The 12,032-nt window shown below is 53.3% G+C and overlaps 1 protein-coding gene across 11 annotated transcripts in view; it reads left to right on the top strand.

Moving 5' to 3' along the window:
- Positions 1-12,032, top strand: part of STOML3 (stomatin like 3) — a 53,842-nt gene that overhangs the window by 31,570 nt on the left and 10,240 nt on the right. The gene's annotated exons all lie outside the window — the stretch shown is intronic.

Here is a 12,032-nt window from a genome sequence, read left to right as displayed (position 1 = left end):
AACTGGTGCAAAAAAGTTATACAGATTTGTTAATTACATCTATTTAAAAATCTTGATCCTTCCAGTACTTATCAGCTGCTGTATGCTACAGAGAAAATCTGACCACAGTGCTCTCTGTTGACACCTCTATCTGTGTCTGAAACTGTCCAGAGCAGGATAGGTTTGCTATAGTTATTTGCTCATAATCTAGACAGTTTCTATCTATGAGGCATCGGTGTTGATGCTGAGTGTAAAGATGAGTCGAACTTTTTTTGTGGAAAACACCAATTTTTCTTCATTAAATTCACGGTACACAGACAGATAAACCTCCAATGCATTTACAGCACAGACCGCTTCCTTACTCATGATGTTCATAGTCTACAGCAGTGTTTCCCAACCTTTTTCGGGTCGGGGCACACCTCGTAAAAAAATTTTTCCTCGGGGCACCGCTACCGAGGTTGACAAGCAAGAAAAAAAAAAAAAAGGAAAAAACGATAAAAAACGCAATGCACTATATCTATTTATGTAGTTTAAAGTGCTGCTTTATACAGCAACTCACCAATGACGTCTTCTCTAATTTGCATTGTTGCCTTCTCTTCTCCATCTGGTCTGGGCCATCATCACGATTTCTTCCACACACAATTCTTCACCTTTAAACCTGCAAAACAAATCTATTAGGCGCCAAACTTTTTTTTCTTTTTTTACATGGGTGACAGAGGGGTGTAGAATAGTGGACATGGGTGACAGAGGGGTGGACATGGGTGACAGAGGGGTTTAGAGGGGTGTAGAGGAGCGTACATGGGTGACGGAGGGGTGGACATGGGTGACAGAGGGGTTTAGAGGGGTGTAGAGGAGAATACATGGGTGACAGGGGTATAGAGGAGCGTACATGGGTGACAGGGGTATAGAGGAGCGTACATGGGTGACAGATGGGTGTAGAGGAGCGTACATGGGTGACAGATGGGTGTAGAGGAGCATACATGGGTGACAGATGGGTGTAGAGGAGCGTACATGGGTGACAGAGGGGTGTAGAGGAGTGTACATGGGTGACAGGGGGGTGTAGAGGAGTGTCCATGGGTGACAGATGGATGTACATGGGTGACAGAGGGGTGTAGAGGAGTGTACATGGGTGACAGATGGGTGTGCATGGGTGACAGCGGGGGGGTGACAGATGGGTGTACATGGGTGACAGAGGGGTATAGAGGACTGTACATGAGTGACAGAGGGGTATAGAGGAGTGTACATGGGTGACAGATGGGTGTACATGGGTGACAGAGGGGTGTAGAGGAGTGTACATGGGTGACAGATGGGTGTACATGGGTGACAGAGGGGTGTAGAGGAGTGTACTTGGCTGACAGGGGTGTAGAGGAGCATACATGGGTGAAAGGGGTGTAGAGGAGTGGACAGATGGGTGTAGAGGAGTGTACATGAGTGACAGAGGGGTGTAGAGGAGTGTACATGAGTGACAGAGGGGTATAGAGGAGTGTACATGAGTGACAGAGGGGTATAGAGGAGTGTACATGAGTGACAGAGGGATATAGAGGAGTGTACATGGGTGACTACTGGGTGTACATGGGTGACAGAGGGGTGTAAAGGAGTGTACATGGGTGACAGAGGGGTGTAGAGGAGTGTACATGGGTGACAGAGGGGTATAGAGGGTTGTACATGGGTGACAGAGGGGTGTAGATGAGTGTACATGGGTGACAAAGGGGTATAGAGGAGTGTACATGGGTGACGTTCATAGTCTACAGCAGTGTTTCCCAACCTTTTTCGGGTCGGGGCACACCTCGTAAAAAATTTTTTCCTCGGGGCACCGCTACCGAGGTTGACAAGCAAGAAAAAAAAAAAAAGGAAAAAACGATAAAAAACGCAATGCACTATATCTATTTATGTAGTTTAAAGTGCTGCTTTATACAGCAACTCACCAATGACGTCTTCTCTAATTTGCATTGTTGCCTTCTCTTCTCCATCTGGTCTGGGCCATCATCACGATTTCTTCCACACACAATTCTTCACCTTTAAACCTGCAAAACAAATCTATTAGGCGCCAAACTTTTTTTTCTTTTTTTTTACATGGGTGACAGAGGGGTGTAGAATAGTGGACATGGGTGACAGAGGGGTGGACATGGGTGACAGAGGGGTTTAGAGGGGTGTAGAGGAGCGTACATGGGTGACGGAGGGGTGGACATGGGTGACAGAGGGGTTTAGAGGGGTGTAGAGGAGCATACATGGGTGACAGGGGTATAGAGGAGCGTACATGGGTGACAGGGGTATAGAGGAGCGTACATGGGTGACAGATGGGTGTAGAGGAGCGTACATGGGTGACAGATGGGTGTAGAGGAGCGTACATGGGTGACAGATGGGTGTAGAGGAGCGTACATGGGTGACAGAGGGGTGTAGAGGAGTGTACATGGGTGACAGGGGGGTGTAGAGGAGTGTCCATGGGTGACAGATGGATGTACATGGGTGACAGAGGGGTGTAGAGGAGTGTACATGGGTGACAGATGGGTGTGCATGGGTGACAGCGGGGGGGGGGGGGGGTGACAGATGGGTGTACATGGGTGACAGAGGGGTATAGAGGAGTGTACATGGGTGACAGATGGGTGTACATGGGTGACAGAGGGGTGTAGAGGAGTGTACATGGGTGACAGATGGGTGTACATGGGTGACAGAGGGGTGTAGAGGAGTGTACTTGGCTGACATGGGTGTAGAGGAGCATACATGGGTGAAAGGGGTGTAGAGGAATGTACAAAGGGGTGTATATGAGCGTACATGGGTGACAGGGGTGTAGAGGAGTGGACAGATGGGTGTAGAGGAGTGTACATGAGTGACAGAGGGGTATAGAGGAGTGTACATGAGTGACAGAGGGGTATAGAGGAGTGTACATGAGTGACAGAGGGATATAGAGGAGTGTACATGGGTGACTGCTGGGTGTACATGGGTGACAGAGGGGTGTAAAGGAGTGTACATGGGTGACAGAGGGGTGTAGAGGAGTGTACATGGGTGACAGAGGGGTATAGAGGGTTGTACATGGGTGACAGAGGGGTGTAGATGAGTGTACATGGGTGATAAAGGGGTATAGAGGAGTGTACATGGGTGACGGGGGTGCAGAAGAGTGTACATGGGTGACAGGGGTGTAGAGGAGCATACATGGGTGACAGGGGTGTAGAGGAGCATACATGGGTGAAAGGGGTGTAGAGGAGCGTACATGGGTGACAGGGGTGTAGAGGAGTGTACAGAGTGGTGTTGAGGAGTGTACAAAGGGGTGTAGAGGAGTGTACATGTGTGACAAATGGGTGTAGAGGAGTGTACATGGGTGACAGAGGGGTATAGAGGAGTGTACATGGGTGACAGAGGGTGTATAGGAGCGTACATGGGTGACAGGGGTGTAGAGGAGTGGACAGATGGGTGTAGAGGAGTGTACATGAGTGACAGAGGGGTATAGAGGAGTGTACATGGGTGACAGAGGGTGTATAGGAGCGTACATGGGTGACAGGGGTGTAGAGGAGTGGACAGATGGGTGTAGAGGAGTGTACATGAGTGACAGAGGGGTATAGAGGAGTGTACATGTGTGACAGATGGGTGTAGAGGAGTGTACATGGGTGACAGATGGGTGTACATGGGTGACAGAGGGGTGTAGAGGAGTGTACATGGTTGACACAGGGGTGTAGAGGAGTGTACATGGGTGACAGAGGGGTGTAGAGGAGTGTACATGGGTGACAGAGGGGTGTAGATGAGTGTACATGGGTGACAGAGGGGTATAGAGGAGTGTACATGGGTGACAGATGGGTGTACATGGGTGGCAGAGGGGTGTAGAGGAGTGTACATGGGTAGCAGAGGGGTGTAAAGGAGTGTACATGGGTGACAGAGGGGTGTAAAGGAGTGTACATGGGTGTCAGAGGGGTATAGAGGAGTGTACATGGGTGACAGATGGGTGTACATGGGTGACAGAGGGGTGTAAAGGAGTGTACATGGGTGACAGAGGGGTGTAGAGGAGTGTACATGGGTGACAGAGGGGTATAGAGGGTTGTACATGGGTGACAGAGGGGTGTAGAGGAGTGTACATGGGTGACAGAGGGGTATAGAGGAGTGTACATGGATGACAGAGGGGTATAGAGGAGTGTACATGGGTGACAGGGATGTAGAGGAGCGTACATGGGTGACAGGGGTGTAGAGGAGTGTACATGGGTGACAGGGGTGTAGAGGAGTGTACAGAGTGGTGTTGAGGAGTGTACAAAGGGGTGTAGAGGAGTGTACATGGGTAACAGAGGGGTGTAGAGTGGTGTACATGTGTGACAAATGGGTGTAGAGGAGTGTACATGGGTGACAGAGGGGTATAGAGGAGTGTACATGGGTGACGGGTATAGAGGAGTGTACATGAGTGACAGAGGGGTATAGAGGAGTGTACATGGGTGACAGAGGGGTGTAGAGGAGTGTACATGGGTGAAAAAGGGGTATAGAGGAGTGTACATGGGTGACAGAGGGGTATAGAGGAGTGTACATGGGTGACAGAGGGGTGCAGAAGAGTGTACATGGGTGACAGGGATGTAGAGGAGCATACATGGGTGAAAGGGGTGTAGAGGAGTGGACAGATGGTTGTAGAGGAGTGTACATGGGTTACAGATGGGTGTACATGGGTGACAGAGGGGTGTAGAGGAGTGTACATGGGTGACAAAGGGGTGTAGTTGAGTGTACATGGATGACAGAGGGGTATAGAGGAGTGTACATGGGTGACAGAGGGGTGTTGAGAAGTGTACATGGGTGACAGAGGGGTATAGAGGAGTGTACATGTGTGACAGATGGGTGTAGAGGAGTGTACATGGGTGACAGAGGGGTGTAGAGGAGTGTACATGGTTGACACAGGGGTGTAGAGGAGTGTACATGGGTGACAGAGGGGTGTAGAGGAGTGTACATGGGTGACAGAGGGGTGTAGATGAGTGTACATGGGTGACAGAGGGGTGTAGATGAGTGTACATGGGTGACAGAGGGGTATAGAGGAGTGTACATGGGTGACAGATGGGTGTACATGGGTGGCAGAGGGGTGTAGAGGAGTGTACATGGGTAGCAGAGGGGTGTAAAGGAGTGTACATGGGTGACAGAGGGGTGTAAAGGAGTGTACATGGGTGACAGAGGGGTGTAAAGGAGTGTACATGGGTGACAGAGGGGTGTAGAGGAGTGTACATGGGTGACAGAGGGGTATAGAGGGTTGTACATGGGTGACAGAGGGGTGTAGAGGAGTGTACATGGGTGACAGAGGGGTATAGAGGAGTGTACATGGATGACAGAGGGGTATAGAGGAGTGTACATGGGTGACAGGGATGTAGAGGAGCGTACATGGGTGACAGGGGTGTAGAGGAGTGTACATGGGTGACAGGGGTGTAGAGGAGTGTACAGAGTGGTGTTGAGGAGTGTACAAAGGGGTGTAGAGGAGTGTACATGGGTAACAGAGGGGTGTAGAGTGGTGTACATGTGTGACAAATGGGTGTAGAGGAGTGTACATGGGTGACAGAGGGGTATAGAGGAGTGTACATGGGTGACGGGTATAGAGGAGTGTACATGAGTGACAGAGGGGTATAGAGGAGTGTACATGGGTGACAGAGGGGTGTAGAGGAGTGTACATGGGTGAAAAAGGGGTATAGAGAAGTGTACATGGGTGACAGAGGGGTATAGAGGAGTGTACATGGGTGACAGAGGGGTGCAGAAGAGTGTACATGGGTGACAGGGATGTAGAGGAGCATACATGGGTGAAAGGGGTGTAGAGGAGTGGACAGATGGTTGTAGAGGAGTGTACATGGGTTACAGATGGGTGTACATGGGTGACAGAGGGGTGTAGAGGAGTGTACATGGGTGACAAAGGGGTGTAGTTGAGTGTACATGGATGACAGAGGGGTATAGAGGAGTGTACATGGGTGACAGAGGGGTGTTGAGAAGTGTACATGGGTGACAGAGGGGTATAGAGGAGTGTACATGGGTGACAGATGGGTGTACATGGGTGACAGAGGGGTGTAGAGGAGTGTACATGGATGACAGAGGGGTGTAGAGAAGTGTACATGGGTGACAGAGGGGTGTAGAGGAGTGTACAGAGGGGTGTAGGGAGGTGTACAAGGGTGATAGATGGGTGTAGAAGAGTGAACATGGGTGACGGGGGGTATAGAGGAGTGTACATGGGTGACAGAGGGGTATAGAGGAGTGTACATGGGTGACAGATGGGTGTACATGGGTGACAGATGGGTGTACATGGGTGACAGAGGGGTGTAGAGGAGTGTACATGGATGACAGAGGGGTGTAGAGAAGTGTACATGGGTGACAGAGGGGTGTAGAGGAGTGTAAAGAGGGGTGTAGGGAGTGTACATGGGTGACAGGGGTGTAGAGGAGTGGACAGATGGTTGTAGAGGAGTGTACATGGGTTACAGATGGGAGTACATGGGTGAGAGAGGGGTGTAGAGGAGTGTACATGGATGACAGAGGGGTGTAGAGAAGTGTACATGGGTGACAGAGGGGTGTAGAGGAGTGTACAGAGGGGTGTAGGGAGGTTTACAAGGGTGATAGATGGGTGTAGAAGAGTGAACATGGGTGACGGGGGCATAGGGGTGACAGAGGGGTGGACAGGGGGTGTACATGGGTGACAGGAGGGTGGACAGGGGGTCAGAGGGGTGGACAAGGGGGTAAAAGAGGGACAGGAGTGACAGAGGGGTGGACTGGGGTAACAAAGGGACAGATGGGTGAACAGGAGGGTGGACATAGGTGACAGAGTAGACAACGGGGGTAGACAGGGGGGTAAACATGAGTGACAGGGATGGACAGGGGAGTGGACAAGGCAGACGTGGATGACAGGAGGGTGGACATGGGTGAGAGGGGGGGTGGACATGGGTGACGGGGATGATAGGTGGGGGGACATGTGTTAGTGCGGGTGGACATGAGTGATGGGGGGTGGACATGGGTGACAGGAAGGTGAACATGGGTGACTGGGGGGATGGACATGGGTGACAGGGAAGGGTGGACATGGGTGACAGGGAAGGGTGGACATGGGTGACAGGGAAGGGTGGACATGGGTGACAAGGATGTGGTCAGAGGGGTGGACAATGGAGGGTGAACATGGGTGACAGGGATGGGCAGGGGTGACAGAGGGTTGGATGGGGGTGGACATGGATGACAGGAGAGTGGACATGGGAGACGGGGTCAGAGGGGTGGACAAGGGTGACAAAGGGACAGATGGGTGAACAGGAGGGTGGACATGGGTGACAGGGTAGACTACGGGGGTAGACGGGGGGGGAGGGGTAAACATGAGTGACAGGGTTGGACAGGGGAGTGGACAAGGCAGACATGGATGACAGGAGGGTGGACATGGGTGAGAGGGGAGGTGGACATGGGTGACGGGGATGACAGGTGGGGGGACATGTGTGAGAGGGGGTGGACATGAGTGACGGGGGGGTGGACATGAGTGACAGGGGGGGTGGACATGGGTGACAGGGAGGGGTGGACATGGGTGACAGGGGGGGGTGGACATGGGGGACAGGGGGGGGGTGGACATGGGTGACAGGGGGGGTGGACATGGGTGACAGGGGGGGGTGGACATGGGTGACAGGGAAGGGTGGACATGGGTGACAAGGATGTAGTCAGAGGGGTGGACAATGGAGGGTGAACATGGGTGACAGGGATGGGCAGGGGTCACAGAGGGTTGGATGGGGGTGGACATGGATGACAGGAGAGTGGACATGGGAGACAGGGGGTCAGAGGGGTGGACAAGGGTGACAAAGGGACAGATGGGTGAACAGGAGGGTGGACATGGGTGACAGGGTAGACTACGGGGGTAGACGGGGGGGTAAACATGAGTGACAGGGTTGGACAGGGGAGTGGACAAGGCAGACATGGATGACAGGAGGGTGGACATGGGTGAGAGGGGAGGTGGACATGGGTGACGGGGATGACAGGTGGGGGGACATGTGTGAGAGGGGGTGGACATGAGTGACGGGGGGGTGGACATGAGTGACAGGGAGGGTGGACATGGGTGACAGGGAGGGTGGACATGGGTGACAGGGAGGGGTGGACATGGGTGACAGGGGGGGGTGGACATGGGGGACAGGGGGGGGGTGGACATGGGTGACAGGGGGGGGGGTGGACATGGGTGACAGGGGGGGGTGGACATGGGTGACAGGGGGGGGTGGACATGGGTGACAGGGAAGGGTGGACATGGGTGACAAGGATGTAGTCAGAGGGGTGGACAATGGAGGGTGAACATGGGTGACAGGGATGGGCAGGGGTGACAGAGGGTTGGATGGGGGTGGACATGGATGACAGGAGAGTGGACATGGGAGACAGGGGGTCAGAGGGGTGGACAAGGGTGACAAAGGGACAGATGGGTGAACAGGAGGGTGGACATGGGTGACAGGGTAGACTACGGGGGTAGACGGGGGGGGGGGTAAACATGAGTGACAGGGTTGGACAGGGGAGTGGACAAGGCAGACATGGATGACAGGAGGGTGGACATGGGTGAGAGGGGAGGTGGACATGGGTGACGGGGATGACAGGTGGGGGGACATGTGTGAGAGGGGGTGGACATGAGTGACGGGGGGGTGGACATGAGTGACAGGGAGGGTGGACATGGGTGACAGGGAGGGTGGACATGGGTGACAGGGAGGGTGGACATGGGTGACAGGGAGGGTGGACATGGGTGACAGGGGGGGGGGTGGACATGGGTGACAGGGGGGGTGGACATGGGTGACGGGGGGGTGGACATGGGTGACGGGGGGGGTGGACATGGGTGACGGGGGGGGTGGACATGGGTGACAGGGGGGGGGTGGACATGGGTGACAGGGGGGGGGATGGACATGGGTGACGGGGGGGGTGGACATGGGTGACAGGGGGGGTGGACATGGGTGACGGGGGGGGTGGACATGGGTGACAGGGGGGGTGGACATGGGTGACAGGGGGGGGGTGGACATTGGTGACAGGGGGGGTGGACATGGGTGACAGGGGGGGTGGACATTGGTGACAGGGGGTCAGAGGGGTGGACATGGGGGTAAAAGAGGGACAGGAGTGACAGAGAGGGGTGGACTGGGGTGACAAAGGGACAGATGGGTGAACAGGAGGGTGGACATGGGTGACAGGGTAGACTACGGGGGTAGACGGGGGTAAACATGAGTGACAGGGATGGACAGGGGGTGGACAAGGCAGACATGGATGACAGGAGGGTGGACATGGGTGAGAGGGGAGGTGGACATGGGTGACTGGGATGATAGGTGGGGGGGACATGTGTGAGAGGGGGTGGACATGGGTGACATGAAGGTGAACATGGGTGACAGGGAGGGTGGACATGGGTGACAGGGAGGGTGGACATGGGTGACAGGGAGGGTGGACATGGGTGACAGGGTAGACTGGGGAGTGGACAAGGCAGACATGGATGACAGGAGGGTGGAAATGGGTGACGGGGATGATAGGTGGGGGGACATGTGTGAGAGGGGGTGGACATGAGTGACGGGGAGGGTGGACATGGGTGACAGGGGGGGTGTGGACATGGGTGACAGGGGGAGGGTGGACATGGGTGACAGGGGGAGGGTGGACATGGGTGACAGGGGGAGGGTGGACATGGGTGACAGGGGGAGGGTGGACATGGGTGACAGGGGGAGGGTGGACATGTTCGACAGGGGGAGGGTGGACATGGGTGACAGGGGGAGGTGGACATGGGTGACAGGGGGAGGTGGACATGGGTGACAGGGTGGGATTACATGGGGACAGGGGGAGGGTGGACATGGGGGACAGGGGGAGGGTGGACATGGGGGACAGGGGGGGTGGACATGGGTGACAGGGGGAGGTGGACATGGGTGACAGGGGGAGGTGGACATGGTGACAGGGTGGGATTACATGGTGACAGGGTGGGATTACATGGTGACAGAGTGGGATTACATGGGTGACAGGGTGGGATTACATGGGTGACAGGGTGGGATTACATGGCTGACAGGGGGGGGGAGGGTGATAGAGATGGACAGGGAGGTGTACAAGGCGGACATGGCTGACAGGGGGAGGCAGACATGGCTGACAGGGGGGGACAGAGGGTGGACCTGGGTGACGGTGGGGGGTTTAGACAGGGTTGAGAAGGTGAACAGAGGGGTGGAAAGGGTACGGTACCTTAAGCAAGCCGGCCCGCGCAGCTTACAGTTCCACAGCAGGCACGGGAGTCCGGCGCAGGTGCAGCTTGTTCCGCCCCAGGCAGGGACCCATTTTCGGCTCCCTGCGCCGTAAGGGAGAGGGGGACGGAGGGAGACGGAGGGTGAAGGAGGGGGACGCGGGGGACACAGGGAACAGAGGAGGAATGAGGGGGAACACGGGGGACGCGGGAGACGGAGGGGAACACAGGAGACGGGAGGAGATGCAGGGGGACGCTGTGCGCGCAGTGTGCACACAGACTTCCCTTCCCCCCTGCGCCGTTAGAGTGGGGCGGGACATTTAAAAAAAAAAATTATAATAAAAAATCACGGCAAAATCCCGCTGCACCACGGGCAGTGCTGAACGGCACACACGTGTGCCGCGGCACCGCGGTTGGGAATCACTGGTCTACAGGGTAGGTACTTTTAATACTATGTAATGCTGCAATTGTTAAGGTCACATGACCACATCAAAAAGATGCAGCGCTATCTGCACTAAACCAATGTAATGCAAGTTGTTTATATATCAATATAGCAACATAGTTTCATAATAGCACCCTGAATGAATGTGAAGATTTAAAAATTCCCGACCTTTTATCCCGTCGATATATCCTGATATCATATCCCCACCTCATTTTCCATCCTCATATCCCGTCCTCATATCCCGACCTCATATCCCGTCCTTATATCCCAACCTTATGATGAAGATATTGTAAGCCGAAAATAGAAGGGGACATTGCTTTTTTTGGAGTGGGCGTGATTTGCCAGCCAGACCGATGCACAAAAGGGTAGAGAATAACAGGGGTGTGGTTTATAGGGTGGGTGTGACTTTGTGAGATGTGGCGTGGCAAGCATGGGGTGTGGCTTGCAAGCCAGTCTGTTGCATTCACCAGGAGATGCAGAGCGGAGCTTGTGGAGTAATATACCAGAAGACCCATATACTTGCATAGGACTTGAAACAAAAACCCCATCCTTCACATAAGGGGTAGGTGAGGGTTAATTTATCTATCCTATATTTTTATTTGACATATAAGTAATATGTGTACCAAATATTAAAAGTATCCAAGTATCGAAATATCTCCAGGAGTATGGAAGTTATGCAGTAACATATATTTTCCATAGACTTGTATGGGACTTTAACCCCTTAAGGACACATGACGTATTGGAACGTCATGTGTCCGCTCCCGATCTATAACGCGGGGCCACGGCATGGCCCTGCGTCATAGCGGGTCGGGCCCGGCCTCTAACAACGGCCGGGACCCGTGGCTAATAGCGCGCGGCATTGCCGCGCGCTATTAACCCTTTAGACGCGGCGTTCAAAGTTGAACGCTGCGTCTAAAGTGAAACTGAAACCATGTCGGTTAGCTCAGGGAGCTGTTTGGGATAGCCGGAGGGTCCCTACCTGCCTCCTCGCTGTCCGATCGCCGAATGAGATCCAGGCATGAGCAGTCATGCGGCAGAATCATCGATCACTTGTTTCTTATGAGAAACCAGTGATCAATGTGAAAGATCAGTGTGTGCAGTGTTATAGGTCCCTATGGGACCTATAACACTGCAAAAAAAAAAAGTGAAAAAAAAAGTGAATAAATATCATTTAACCCCTTCCCTATTAAAAGTTTGAATCACCCCCCTTTTCCCATAAAAAAAAAACCACAGTGTAAATAGAAATAAAAATAAACATATATGGTATCGCCGCGTGCGGAAATGTCCGAATTATAAAAATATATTGTTAATTAAACCGTATGGTCAATGGCGTGTGCGCAAAAAAATTCCAAAGTCCAAAATAGTGCATTTTTGGTCACTTATTATATAATGAAAAAATGAATAAAAAGCTATCAATAAGGTCTATCAATGCAAAAATGGTACCGTTAAAAACTTCAGATCACGGCGCAAAAAATGAGCCCTCATACC

Source organism: Hyla sarda, chromosome 2, assembly GCF_029499605.1.
Source record: "Hyla sarda isolate aHylSar1 chromosome 2, aHylSar1.hap1, whole genome shotgun sequence".
Lineage (NCBI taxonomy): Eukaryota > Metazoa > Chordata > Amphibia > Anura > Hylidae > Hyla > Hyla sarda.
This window is presented reverse-complemented; position numbering and strand designations above follow the sequence as displayed.